This window comes from Lynx rufus, unplaced genomic scaffold (assembly GCF_022079265.1).
Source record: "Lynx rufus isolate CCGP_SWC_20201006 ecotype Redwood Valley unplaced genomic scaffold, mLynRuf1.p SCAF_1, whole genome shotgun sequence".
NCBI classification, from domain to species: domain Eukaryota; kingdom Metazoa; phylum Chordata; class Mammalia; order Carnivora; family Felidae; genus Lynx; species Lynx rufus.
Window position 1 is genome coordinate 116,331,272 of NW_025814823.1, and position 12,741 is coordinate 116,344,012.

Consider the following 12,741-nt stretch of genomic DNA (forward strand, 5'->3'; position numbering starts at 1 on the left):
ATAAATTAAATCTGGACATGAAAGGAAACTGGTGTTTGTTTTGTTTTCCCTCCTTCCATCTTTTCATTTTAAGGGGGTGTTTTTGCTCCTAAAGTGTCAATTCAGAAAAACACCAATGTTATAATGATAAACTTAATAGAAGTGATCACAGATATCGTCTAATCCAACACGTTTTACAGATAAGGAACCTGAAGCCTAGAGTACAGCAAGGGCTAGGGGTGCCTGGATGGCTCAGTCAGTTGAACCTACGACTCTCAATTTCAGCTCAGGTCATGATCTCACAATTCGTGGGATCAAACCCCAGGTCAGGCTCTGTGCTCTCTCTGCCCCTCCCCCACGGGTGTGAACACACAAGCTATTCTCTCTCTCAAATAAACTAAATTAAAAAAAAAAAAAAGTACAGCAAGGGCTAGAATCCAGAACTCCTCACTCAACAGAAGGTATTTAAATTAAGAATCTGGGGTAATGAATGCTCTGTTGTAAATCTAGTAGACTCGGAGATCTCAATTTATGGTTCAAGTATCAGTGTGGATCTTGTTCTTTCGAACTGACATGCAGAGTGCTCATTAATACAGGTGTGGCCTGTCCACACTGAGTATCGAACAACTCACTTCCTCTGTCCAGTATCTGTTACTTCAGTTTAGAGAAGACCTGTGCTGTAATAACTGACCAGAATCAGAATGTGAGGCCAAAAAAAAAAAGTATACTGATTAACTTCCCCTTACCATCTAGATACAAGAGGAGGGAGGTATGCAATAACATGAAAGAAAATTCAAAGTCTACATCATCAAAAGAAATCATTCTCTAGGCAGGCTGAAAGTGACTGCAGGAACTCTCAGGTATGGGAGGGAAGAGGATAAAGACAAATATTTATGGTCAGGCACAGAGAAAAGGTAGACGATATAAAAAATAAAGCAGCAAAGCCTGAGGTCAACAATCCTCTGAAGCATTCAAAGGGATAGTCTGGTGTGGGTACAGACAAAAATTCCGAGGAAATCAAGGCACTCTGGGAATGTATCCTAGCAGAAACGATGAACAGAATCAAGATGCAAAAAGCTAAACTCAAGGCTAAACGGAACGCAAATCCGTTTATCTCATTCATAAAATGAAGACACACGTTATCAGTGAACAGATCAAACCAAAGGGGTATATGTGTAAAATATTTGTGATATATATTTCACAAATAAGAAAGACTGTCTAGTTAAAAGGGCATATCTATTTGAATTGTTCACATTTAAGTTCTCACCAGAGCTGAAATGCTTTTTAAGTAAACTCTACTCCCAATGCGGGGCTCAAATTTACAACCCCAAAATCAAGAGTCACATGTTATACCAACTGAGCCAAGTAGGCACCCGTGAGCTGAAATATTTCTCATAAGGAAGTGAAATGTATCACAGTTTACAGCTGGGTAAATATTAACACTTGGAACGTAACACATACACATTGACCAAGGCAATGAAAATATTTCTAATAACCAATAAAGAATACTCAACCACAAAAAGAGCATGCCTACTTTTCCAGACGCATGCCTACTCTTCTCTAAATGCCAAAGAGGAAGATTATGCAGCTCCATTAAGCTCTAAGACAACAGGACATAGAGAATATATATATACATATATATATATATATATATATATATACACATATACATATATGTACATATACATATATATATATATATTCATATAGCTCACTATAAACTCTAGGGCTTCCAACCATCAGGCTCTTTAAGATTTAAGTCTTAAATAACTAAAAACTATTTTAAAACAAACATCCATTTTTATAAATGTTGAGAATGCAAATGAACTCTATAAAGAGATAAGTATTCATATCTGAAATCCCAAAGTATTGGACAGTAAGTGAAACTTCACTCAAGACTTCCCAAGTCAAAACATAGAAATGAGATGAGTTTCCAAACTAGTAATTATTTTTTTTAATTAAAAAAAAAAAAAGCCACTCAGAGGTGTCTAGTGACCTAGCTACTACAGAAGGTATGAGACACCATCAAGCTAATTTTTACAGTAGAAACATTTTTTTTTAATTTTTTTAACATTTATTTGTTTTTGAGAGAGAGAGAGAGAGAGAGAGTGAGTGAGTGTGAGTGGGGTCAGGGCAGAGAGAGAGAGGGAGACAAAGAATCCGAAGCAGGCTCCAAGCTCTGAGCTGTCAGCATAGAGCCTGATGTGGGGCTTGAACTCATGAACCATGAGATCATGACCTGAGCTAAAGTCGGATGCTTAATCAACTAAGCCACCCAGGCGCCCCCAGTAGAAACATTTTATACTTCTCTTCAGGACTCAAAGTCTCCTGGGTCAGAGTGAGAGAGGACTCTGAAAAAGAGCTCCCTTCAGCAAAAGGCTACAAGATAAACTGTATAAACACTCTATGAGAACTTGACTTGGTAAGAATAAAAATGGACTGTCTACAAAGATAAATTGTGTTACTTCTACAAAATGGAATACCACATAGCACTGAAAATCAACAAGTCACAATCTTGAGCAACATGGATGCACTTCACAAATACAATGTTGAGCAAAAGGCAAAATATGTATATGGTGATTTTTTTCATATGAAGTTCAAAAACGAATAAGAGTAAATTATACTGCTTGGGGGATGTATACATAGGTAGTAAAAATGTATCTAAAAATAAAAGAAAGAAAGAAAAAGGGGCACCTGGGTGACTCAGTCAGGTGAGGGTCTGACTCTTGATTTTGGCTCAGGTCATGATCTCACAGTCGTGAAATCAAGCACCGTGTCGCATTTGGCACTGACAGCACAGAGCCTGCTTGGGATTCTCACCACCCCCCACACACAGTCTCTCTCTCTGTGCCTCCCCCACTCACTCGTGCGTTTTCTCTTCTCTCTCTCAAAATAAATAAATTAACATTTTAAAAAAAAGAAAGAAAAAGAAAGAATACAATTACACCAAAATCAGGAAGATACCTAAGAATAAACCTAATCAAACAGGTAAAAGACCTGTACTCCAGAAGCTATGAAACAATGATGAAAGAAACTGATGACGAAGCAAAGAAATAGAAAGACATTCCACGCTCATGGATTGGAAGAACAAATATTGTTAAAATGCCAATACTACCCAAAGCAATCTATGCATTCATATATTCCTATCAAAATACCAACAACATTTTACACAGAGCTGGAACAAACAATTCTAAAATTTTTGTGGAACCACAAAAGACCCCAAACAGTCAAAGCAATCTTGAAAAAGAAAAGCAAAGGGGCTCCTGGGTGGCTCAGTGGGTTAAGTGTCTGACTTCAGCTCAGGCCATGATCTCACAATTCATGAGTTTGAGCCCCATGTCAGGCTCCACACTATCAGTGCAGAGCCTGCTTGGGATTCTCTCTCTCTCAAAACAAGGAAAGGAGGGGCGCCTGGGTGGCGCAGTCGGTTAAGCGTCCGACTTCAGCCAGGTCACGATCTCGCGCTCCGTGAGTTCGAGCCCCGCGTCAGGCTCTGGGCTGATGGCTCGGAGCCTGGAGCCTGTTTCCGATGCTGTGTCTCCCTCTCTCTCTGCCCCTCCCCCGTTCATGCTCTGTCTCTCTCTGTCCCAAAAATAAAAATAAAAAAGTTGAAAAAAAGAAAAAAATAAAAATAAAAAAATAAAAAAAAAACAAGGAAAGGGGGAAGGGGAAAGGGGGAAGGGGGAGGGGAAGGGGAGGGGGAGGGGAGGAAGGGGAGGGGGAGGGGAGGGAAGGGGAGGGAGAGGGGGAGGGGAAAAAAGGGCAAAGCTGCAAAGCTAGAGGTATCACAATTCCAGACTTCAAGCTGTAGTGACCAAGACAGTATGGTACTGACACAAAAACAGACATGCAGATCAATGGAACAGAATAGAAAACCCAGAAATGAATCCACTATTATATGGTCAAATAGTCTTCAAAAAAGCAAGAAAGATATCTAATGGGAAAAAGACTGTCTCTTCAACAAATGGCGTTGGAAAAACTAGACAGCTACATGCAAAAGAATGAAACTGGACCACTTTCTCACACCATACACTGAAATAAATTCAAAATGGGTGAAAGACCTAAATGTGAGACCTGAACCCATAAAACTCCTAGAAGTAAAAAAAAGGCACTAACTTCTTTGACATCAGCCACGGTAAATTCTTTCCAGATATCTAGGTCTCTTGAGGCAAGGGAAACAAAAGTTAAAAAAATAAAAAGTAAACAGTTTCTGCAAAGGAAACAATCAACAAAAGGCAGCCTACAGAATGGGGGAAAGATATTTGCAAATGACATATCTGAGAGAGGGTTAATATCCAAAATAAAGAACTTGTAAATCTCAATACTGAAAAAATGAACAATCCAATTAAAAAACAGGCAGAAGACATGAACAGACATTTTCCCAAAGACAGAGACAGCCAACAGACACATTAAAAGAGGCTCAATATCACTTATCAGGTAAATATCAATCAAAACTATAATGAGAGAACACCTCACACCTGTCAGAATGGCTAAAATCAACAACACAAGAAACGGCAAGTGTTGGCGAGAATGTTGAGAAAAAGAATCCTTCATGCACTGTTGGTGGGAATGCAACCTGGCACAGCCACGAGGGAAAACTATATGGAGGTTCCTCAAAGTTAAAAATAGAACTACACTATGACCCAGCAATTGCACTACTAGGTATTTACCCAAAGAATACAATAATACTAATTCAAAGGGGTACATGCACCTCAATACTTTTTTTAATGTTTTATTTTTGAGAGAGAGGGAGAGTGCATGCGCGCGCACGCACGCACACAAGCTGGGGAGGGACAGAGAGAGAGGGGACAGCTGACAGTAGCGAGCATGAGGAGGGGCTCAACCCTACAAATCATGAGATCATGACCTGAGCCAAAGCTGGACGCTCAACTGACCAAGCCACCCAGGTGCCCCACATCTCAATTTTTATAGCGGTTTTATCTACAAAAGCCAAATTATGGAAAGAGCCCAAGCATCCATCAATTGATGAATGGATAATGAAGATGTTGTGTATATACAATGGAATATTACTCAGCCAGAAAGACGAATGAAATTTTGTCATTTCCAATGACATGTATGTAACTAGAGAGTATTATGCTGAGTGAAATAAGTCAGGCAGAGAAAGACATACCACGTGATTTCACTCCTATGTGGAATTTAAGAAACAAACACACAGAAGAAAAAAAACGAGAGAGGCAAACCAAGAAACACTCTTACCTACAGAGAACAAACTGATAGTTACCAGAAGGGAAGTGGAAGGGGAGATGGGTTAAAGAGCTGATGCGAACTAAGGAGTGCACTTGTTGGTGTGCACCTGTGATGTATAGAAGTGTTGAATCACTATATTGTATACCTAAAACTAGTATTTTTAAATTTTTGTTAATGTTTATTTAGTTTTGAGAGAGACAGAGACAGAGCTTGAGCCGGGGAGGGGCAGAGAGAGAGAGAGATACAGAATCCGAAGCAGGCTCCAGGCTCTGAGCTGTCAGCACAGAGCCCGACGCAGGGCTCGAACCCTCGGACCATGAGATCATGACCTGAGTTGAAGTCGGACACCCAACCGACTGAGCCACCCAGGCGCCCCACCTAAAACTAGCAGTACACTGTGTGTTAACTAATTGGAATTTAAATAAAAACTTTAAAAAGAAACAATTATCACAAAAGTTATGGTAGCAGTTAAGGAAGGGGGCAGGGATGGCCTTGTGACTTGCAGGGGGGAGAAGAATGGGGGAGGCTCTGGTGCATGCCAATTTTTTATTTCTTGGCCTACGTGACTGTTACAAGTGTTCATTTCATAATTATAAAGCTGTATGTATTTTAATGTATATTTCTGTAAATGCTGTATTTCACTACCAAAAAAATGCTAATTTCTTAATGGATTCTAAATTTTAAGTTATGCCAGCACTGAGTATAATTCTTGTATGATGAATAAAACAAACATTCCATCACTGGCTCTGCTCTCACCTGCCCTTCTCTCTCCACTAAAAATACAGATAATAATCAGTGTCCATCATATAACAGTGTCCATTTGACCTCACCCCCAAAGAGGGGCTCCCATCATATCCACAAATGGTACCAACTCAAAAATGAAAAGTACTTAGGGCAAAACCTGGACATCCAGCCAAATGCCTACCAGTTACCACCCATGCTATGGAAAAAATGACCTTCAACAGGCAGAGTAAAACCTCCTCAATCATGGGAACTCCTCCAAAACATTCCCTCATCAGAGTCTCAAAAACTCAGCCAACTGCAGAGTGTCACAGGCACCTCCTACCAGTAACCTTGCCGCTATTCTTCTTACTTATTTCAGGAACCACTATCTGACCAAAATTGTCATTTTTGTGGAAGAGTCAGAACTTTTACAGTTTCGTAGATCTTACTTATAGCATGGGCTGCAAAGCTATTTCACAACCCTGAGATTGTAACATTCTGTGTCAGAAGTGGCATCATACAGGCCAGAATGTCCTGGGTTTCCTTATTCTTGTTTTTATTCTGTCACTGCTGAGCTAACCAGGGTAGTGGAAGGGGTGGTAACCATGTCAAAGATAAAGGAAAGGAAGTGGTCACCCTGTATACACATGTGCCTAAAATATGTAATGGAGACTTCAGACTGAATGCAGATGAGCCTCAAGCAATAACTGCCCCCCACCTGGAACAGAGAAGCGAATCTAGGAGAATGGTGGCCAAAATGTGCTCAAATATACCACTGAAAGCTTGCACTCATCTCAAGGATTCCAAATCCTTGAGATTCAAAAGACAAGAGGGCAGAAACTGAGCTCCAGATCATCTGAAAGCTGAATCCAAATTTTTCCAACTGCAAAAAAAGTCTACAAAATTATTCCCTCTTACCTCCAAAAAAAGTGAGTAAAAACATAGGATGTATTTTTCACTCTTTAGAAGAAATCTATCACCTCAATCTATCAATAAGGTTTCAACTCAACTTTAACTAAAAGTGGATTTTCTCAAAAATTTGAAGACTATTTCCCCATCATAGAAATGCTATACATTTCAAAAAGAAAATTATTTTTACAATGACAGAGAAGACTCAGAGTCATCATTCCAAACTCCAATTATATTTATGTTATTTAAAAAATTAGGCCATTGGGGTACCTGGGGTGGCTCGGCTGGTTAAGACTCTTGATTTCTGCTTAGGTAATGATCTCACAGTTCATGAGATCAAGCCCCACATCAGGCTCCATAATGACAGTGCAGAGCCTGCTTGGGATTATCTCTCTCTTTCTCTCTGCCCCTCCCCTGCTCACTCTCTCTCTTTCAAAATAAATAAATACTTTTTTTAAAAATTATACCATTAGGTGCCTGGGTAACTCAGTTGGTTGAGTATCTGACTCTCGATTTCGGCTTGGGTCTTGATCCCAGAATCGTGGGACAGAGGTCTGTGCTGGGCGTGGAGCCTGTGTGATGCTCTCTCACTCTCTCGTTCTCTCGCTCTCTCTCTCCCTCTGCCCCTCTCCCCCACTCACATGATCTCTCCCTAAAATAAAAATGTTTTAATTATGCTTTTGTACTTTCCTAACAACATACACTATACTAATCACCATTGTATTTGACAGAGAAAGAGTGTGAGCAGGAAGGAGGAGAGGGTAAGGGGAGTGAGAGAAATTTTAAGCTGGTTCCATGCTCAGCACGGAGCCCCAAGTGGGGCTCAATCCCACAACCCTGGGATCATAACCTGAGCTGAAATCAAGAGTTCAATGCTCAACTGACTGAAGACCCAGGTGCCCCTCGGCCATCTTCTTGAAAAAGTTATTATCAAAAAAATTTTTTTAAATAGACATAAATAACATGGTTACTCTATCATACTAAAGCCACCATTTTATGTTTTCTCTTAAATAGAATCAGCTTCACTGGTCTATACTAATCACCATCAGGATAAATTGGTGATTATTCCTCCAAGACCCTGATCTATCATCTATACAAAGAAAAACTAAAAATCCATGCAAGATTATCATATTATGAGCCTGTTATGAAAATATTTTCCAATCAATCCCAGTAAAACAATTACAGCCAGAAAAATGGCGCACCATGTGGGTATTAACTTGTAAACATGGAGTTTTAAGAAGAAAAAGACAATAAAACTATCTTCCCAAAAAGATAGTAATTTCCTTTACCCTTCCAGTAAGTAAAGAGAACACCCTATCGAAGGAACATGAGGGCAGGGTTATAGTACTCCTACCTCTGCTGCATAAAAGGAAAGGCTCAGCAAGTGAGCCCACTAAACTGCTTGACAATGTAGCACAGCATAAGAGAGTTTATCAAGAGCCAAACAAATTCTAAGTAAGCTTTCAACTCATAAATAAAGACAGAAGGAGAAAATCTGCAGAAGGTAAACATAAACAGTAAGAACAGACATGGATGAAAAGGAGTCTAGAAAATACTAATGAAAATGGGTTCTCATAGGAGAGAAGATGAATCAGACAAGTACCTATATAATTAAAAAGGGTTATCCACAGTGTCATCTGTATACATTGCTGGCAGAGAGTGAGGAGACATACAAATTCGACCAATTTAAGAGCTTTGGTCAAAAACTCAAACTACACACCCAGACACAAAACAGTCTTACTCCTTCTAAGATGAAAACATGCTTAATGGAAACAGCCTGGCCTTTGTATGCTGACTTATGTATAAACTGTGCCTCCCCAACTATATAGTAAGGTATTTTAGGGCAAAAATTTAATGATGATGATAAGTACATAGGATTAAGACAAAACAGGTTGAACTGACAAGAAATGCTAGGGCCCAGAAAAAAACACTGTCAATCTGAAAGGAGAAGCAACAGCTACTCCTTAGGAAGAACTACTTAGTGCTCTGAATCTATAGCAAGCTTTCCAAGTAATAGGAAACCCTATTTGTAAGTACTTCAGCTGGCAATAGCTTATATGTCCAAATTACCACTCTATGCTATAAAACTAATGAAATCATTAGGGAGAACAAGGAAAAAGGACTTAATTTAAGACTGAGGAATCAGAAAATGATTCTTTGGATAAGGAGCCCTAAGCTAAGATCTTAAAAACTAATATATAGAACTGGTAATAACTGCAGTAGGAGAAAGCTCCCCAGAGGAGTCAACAAGTTTTTGCAAAGAAAGTAGAAACAAAGAAAGCACAGCAAGTTCTAAAAACAGAATATTCCTGAATGGGTGGAGTATACAGTGTAAGAAAAGGCAAAGGAAATGAGGGAGATAATAGAAATAAACAGGAGTCCTTTCACAAAAAAGCCTTGAAAGTATGTTAACAAGTGTGAACTTTATCCTAAGAACAATGATGGGCTTTACACAGAAAAGTAACAGAACCACATTTTCTAACGTTTTACAAAGGTCATTCTAGTTTAAAAGTAGGGGGAAAAATTCCAGAAAGAAATACCACCTAATAGAGAAAACAGGAAAAGAAGTAATTTTCAGAAATACTAAGAATTTTCCGGAATTGATAAAGGATCTTAATCCTCAGATTCAGGAAACCCAACTTAAGCCAAGTAGGATTAAGAAAAAAAATTAAAAGGTGGGGGAGTGGCGCCTGGGAGGCTCTGTCAGTTAAGAGTCTGACTCCTGATTTCGGCTCAGGTAATGATCTCACAGTTTGAGAGATCGAGCCCCGCACTGGGCTCTGTGACAACAGTATGGAGTCTGCTTGGGATTCTCTCTCTCCCCATCCCCCAACCCCCTGCCTCAAAATAAATAAACTTAAAAAAATAAATAAAAAGACTAACCCCACACCTAAACATATCCCAAAGAAACTACAAAGCATGAAGACAAAGAGAATATTAAAAGGAACCAGTGGAAAAAAAAAAAAAAAGAAACAACAACTAAGCTGACAGATGACTTCTCAACAGCAACAATGGAAGCCAGAGTCAGTGGAATACTTTAAAAGACCTGGGAAATTCCTTCATATATAAAGCAAAATTAAACCTATCCTCTGAACTATGTATACAGTAATAATGAGCACTTATAATACCCAGACAGTGGTCTCTAAACACCAATGTCCACTAAACTGAAAGACTAAGGAGAAATTGGGAAGTATCACCATAGAGGGAGATTTGACATCTCTCAATAATTAACTGAATAATCAGGAAAAAAAAAATCAGTAAGAAACACAGAGAATTTGAACATTACAATTAACAACAATGTATGTGTTGGGGCATCTGGATGGCTCAGGCTATTGAGCATCCAACTCCTGATTTCAGCTCAGGTCATGATCCCAGGGTCATGGGATCGAGCCCTGTGACAGGCTCCTTGCTGAGCGTGGAACCTGTTTAAGATTCTCTCTCTCTCCCTCTGCCCCTCTCCCCAGCTCATGCTCACTCGTTCTCCTTCTGTCTAAAATAAAGAAAGAAAATTAAAAACAAAACAAAAAAAACAATGTATGTGTGCATTAGTGCACATGTGGGCACATGTATATGCATTCGTTTCAGGCTGAAGTAACAAAACTATGCAAGTATGGCAGTGCAAAATACAGCATTGCTTCAGGGGAGAGAACAGAGTGTGTAGTAGATGATACTATTAAAAATACAAATTAGAGCAGTATTGGAAAGCATACTAAATGTAGAGGTAGGGATCATGCAATAATTAAATGCTGAGGTAATAAGGAACCTACAATGGTTAAGAGAAGTGGAAAACAAGAAGGTGGGAAATATAAACTACAGGTGGAAAGATAAATTGTAAAATGATGAAAAACAGTATATACAGCATAATACCTCTCTATTTTTAAAAAGTATATACATGTGTGTATGAATGGGTTTATAAAATAAAGTTTGGAATGATACCCATGAAACTCCAGGGGTGACATCTGCAGGTGTGTTGGCTAGAGGGGAAAGTAGTATTTTCATTTAATCGTTTTATTTTTTGACCTTTTTTCTTTTATAGTACACTTAATAATGCTTTTATAATATAAAAAGCATGTAAAATAAAAAATTAAAAAGAAAAAAGACACAATATAATGTTCTAGGGAAGAACCTAGAGTTTAACCCCACTGTTTTTCCTAGCTGTAATTAGCATTTCAAATGGGTACCAACGTGCCAGCTATTCTAGTTCCGTTACCTGACACTTGTCAGGACACTCTACCAGTAATGAGAAACTCCAAAAAAGGTAACTTTGGGGAAAAAAATTTCTTAATACTCTTCAAAACTGAACAGTATGCTAAAATCATCATCTGTGGCAATTTTACCTTTAATATTCTTTTTAATTACAAAAGTTAACACAGGGATGCCTGGGTGGCTCAGTTGGTTAAGCTTTCGACTTCACCTGAAGTCATCATCTCATGGTCTGTGAGTTCAACCTCGCATCAGGCTTTCTGCTGTCAGCACAGAGCCCACTTTGGCCTCTGTCCCCCTCTCTCTCTGCCTCTCCCCTGCTCATGCACTCTCTCAAAAATAAATATTAAAAAAAAAAAAGTTAACACATACGTGTTAAAATTTATCCAACACAAAGATTATAAGAAAAAATAATTTCATGCCCATACCCATCTAAATTAATTTCCTTAGGGGAACCAGTGTTAATTTCATGTATATACTGACATCATTTTTGCCATTCATATACAGATCTTATTTTTTGTGTTTTCATAAAAAGAGAATTATATACACATTACTTTCTATCTGGCTACTTATTCACCAGGATCATTTTTAGATATATTTACCTAATGCTACAAAAACAGATTTTTGGTTATCTAACATGAAATAGTTTTAATTGGAGTTTTTAAAGTTATTTTGTTTGAAAACAGAAGATATAAAATTCAATCTAGAACAGCTGGGCTAACAAAAATGACAAATAGGACATGATAACAACCTGGTTACTAAAGGATAAGGATTTTTTTGTCCTTATTTGTTTACATGCTTATTTATTATTTTTTCAATACACTTTCTAAGCTACAAATTATCAAGTTTGTTTAAATTATGATCAGTAGTTAAACAAAAATAAACCTAAGTAACCTAAGACACTACACACTCACTCAGGCCATGCCAAATTGGTTCCCCTAAGAAATCCCCGGGAAGCTACAAGGGGTGTCTCACCAATTCCACAGAGAGCTGAGTCAGATTCTGAAATACTGCCTCAAATAGTACTCACACAAATTAGATAAAGTGACCTATGAAGTCATTGTAACCATCCCCATTTCAGGAAATCTTGGCCCCAAAGAAATAATAACCAGTCTCTTGCCCAGGCCAACTTTTACTATATACAGGATGGACCTTCCACTCAATCCCAAGAAGAGTATCTCATCAAAGGTTTTAATGTATACAGAAAATGTAGTAAAATTCAATTTCCCAAAAATGTAATAAGTTACTCTTACCCATCATCTTTTTCCCTAGCTAAAACAAAAAAAAAAACAACTCATTTTCCTGACTGCAGCACCATCATTCAGATAGTTATACCTAATCTATATTAAAGGAATTACAATATATAAAAAAGACCTATGTCGAGATCTTTTAAATACTATTATCATTACCTACTCTCATGCCTATCTACCACAATATGTGATGTTTAAATATACACCGTGTGTCTTACTTTGTTTTTAAGAACAGACATGTTCATTCAAAGGCAATGGAGAAAATACATTCATATTAAAAGCATCCCATCTTCTTCAAAAGTCTCTACAGTTGCAACAAACCATTTTTCTGTCTTCCTTTCCTTTCTTTCATGGGGCGCTGGGGGGGTGGGGGGGGAGGTGGGGGGGAGGTCTTACACACTGCCATGACCGCTTCACTGCTCTAACACAATTCGAAAAAATGAAAACAACGGCAGGCATACATTTTCAT

The 12,741-nt window shown here is 38.5% G+C and overlaps 1 protein-coding gene across 1 annotated transcript in view; it reads right to left on the minus strand.

Moving 5' to 3' along the window:
- The window catches only part of PFDN1 (prefoldin subunit 1), a 71,735-nt gene that overhangs the window by 21,688 nt on the left and 37,306 nt on the right, over positions 1-12,741 (minus strand). The gene's annotated exons all lie outside the window — the stretch shown is intronic.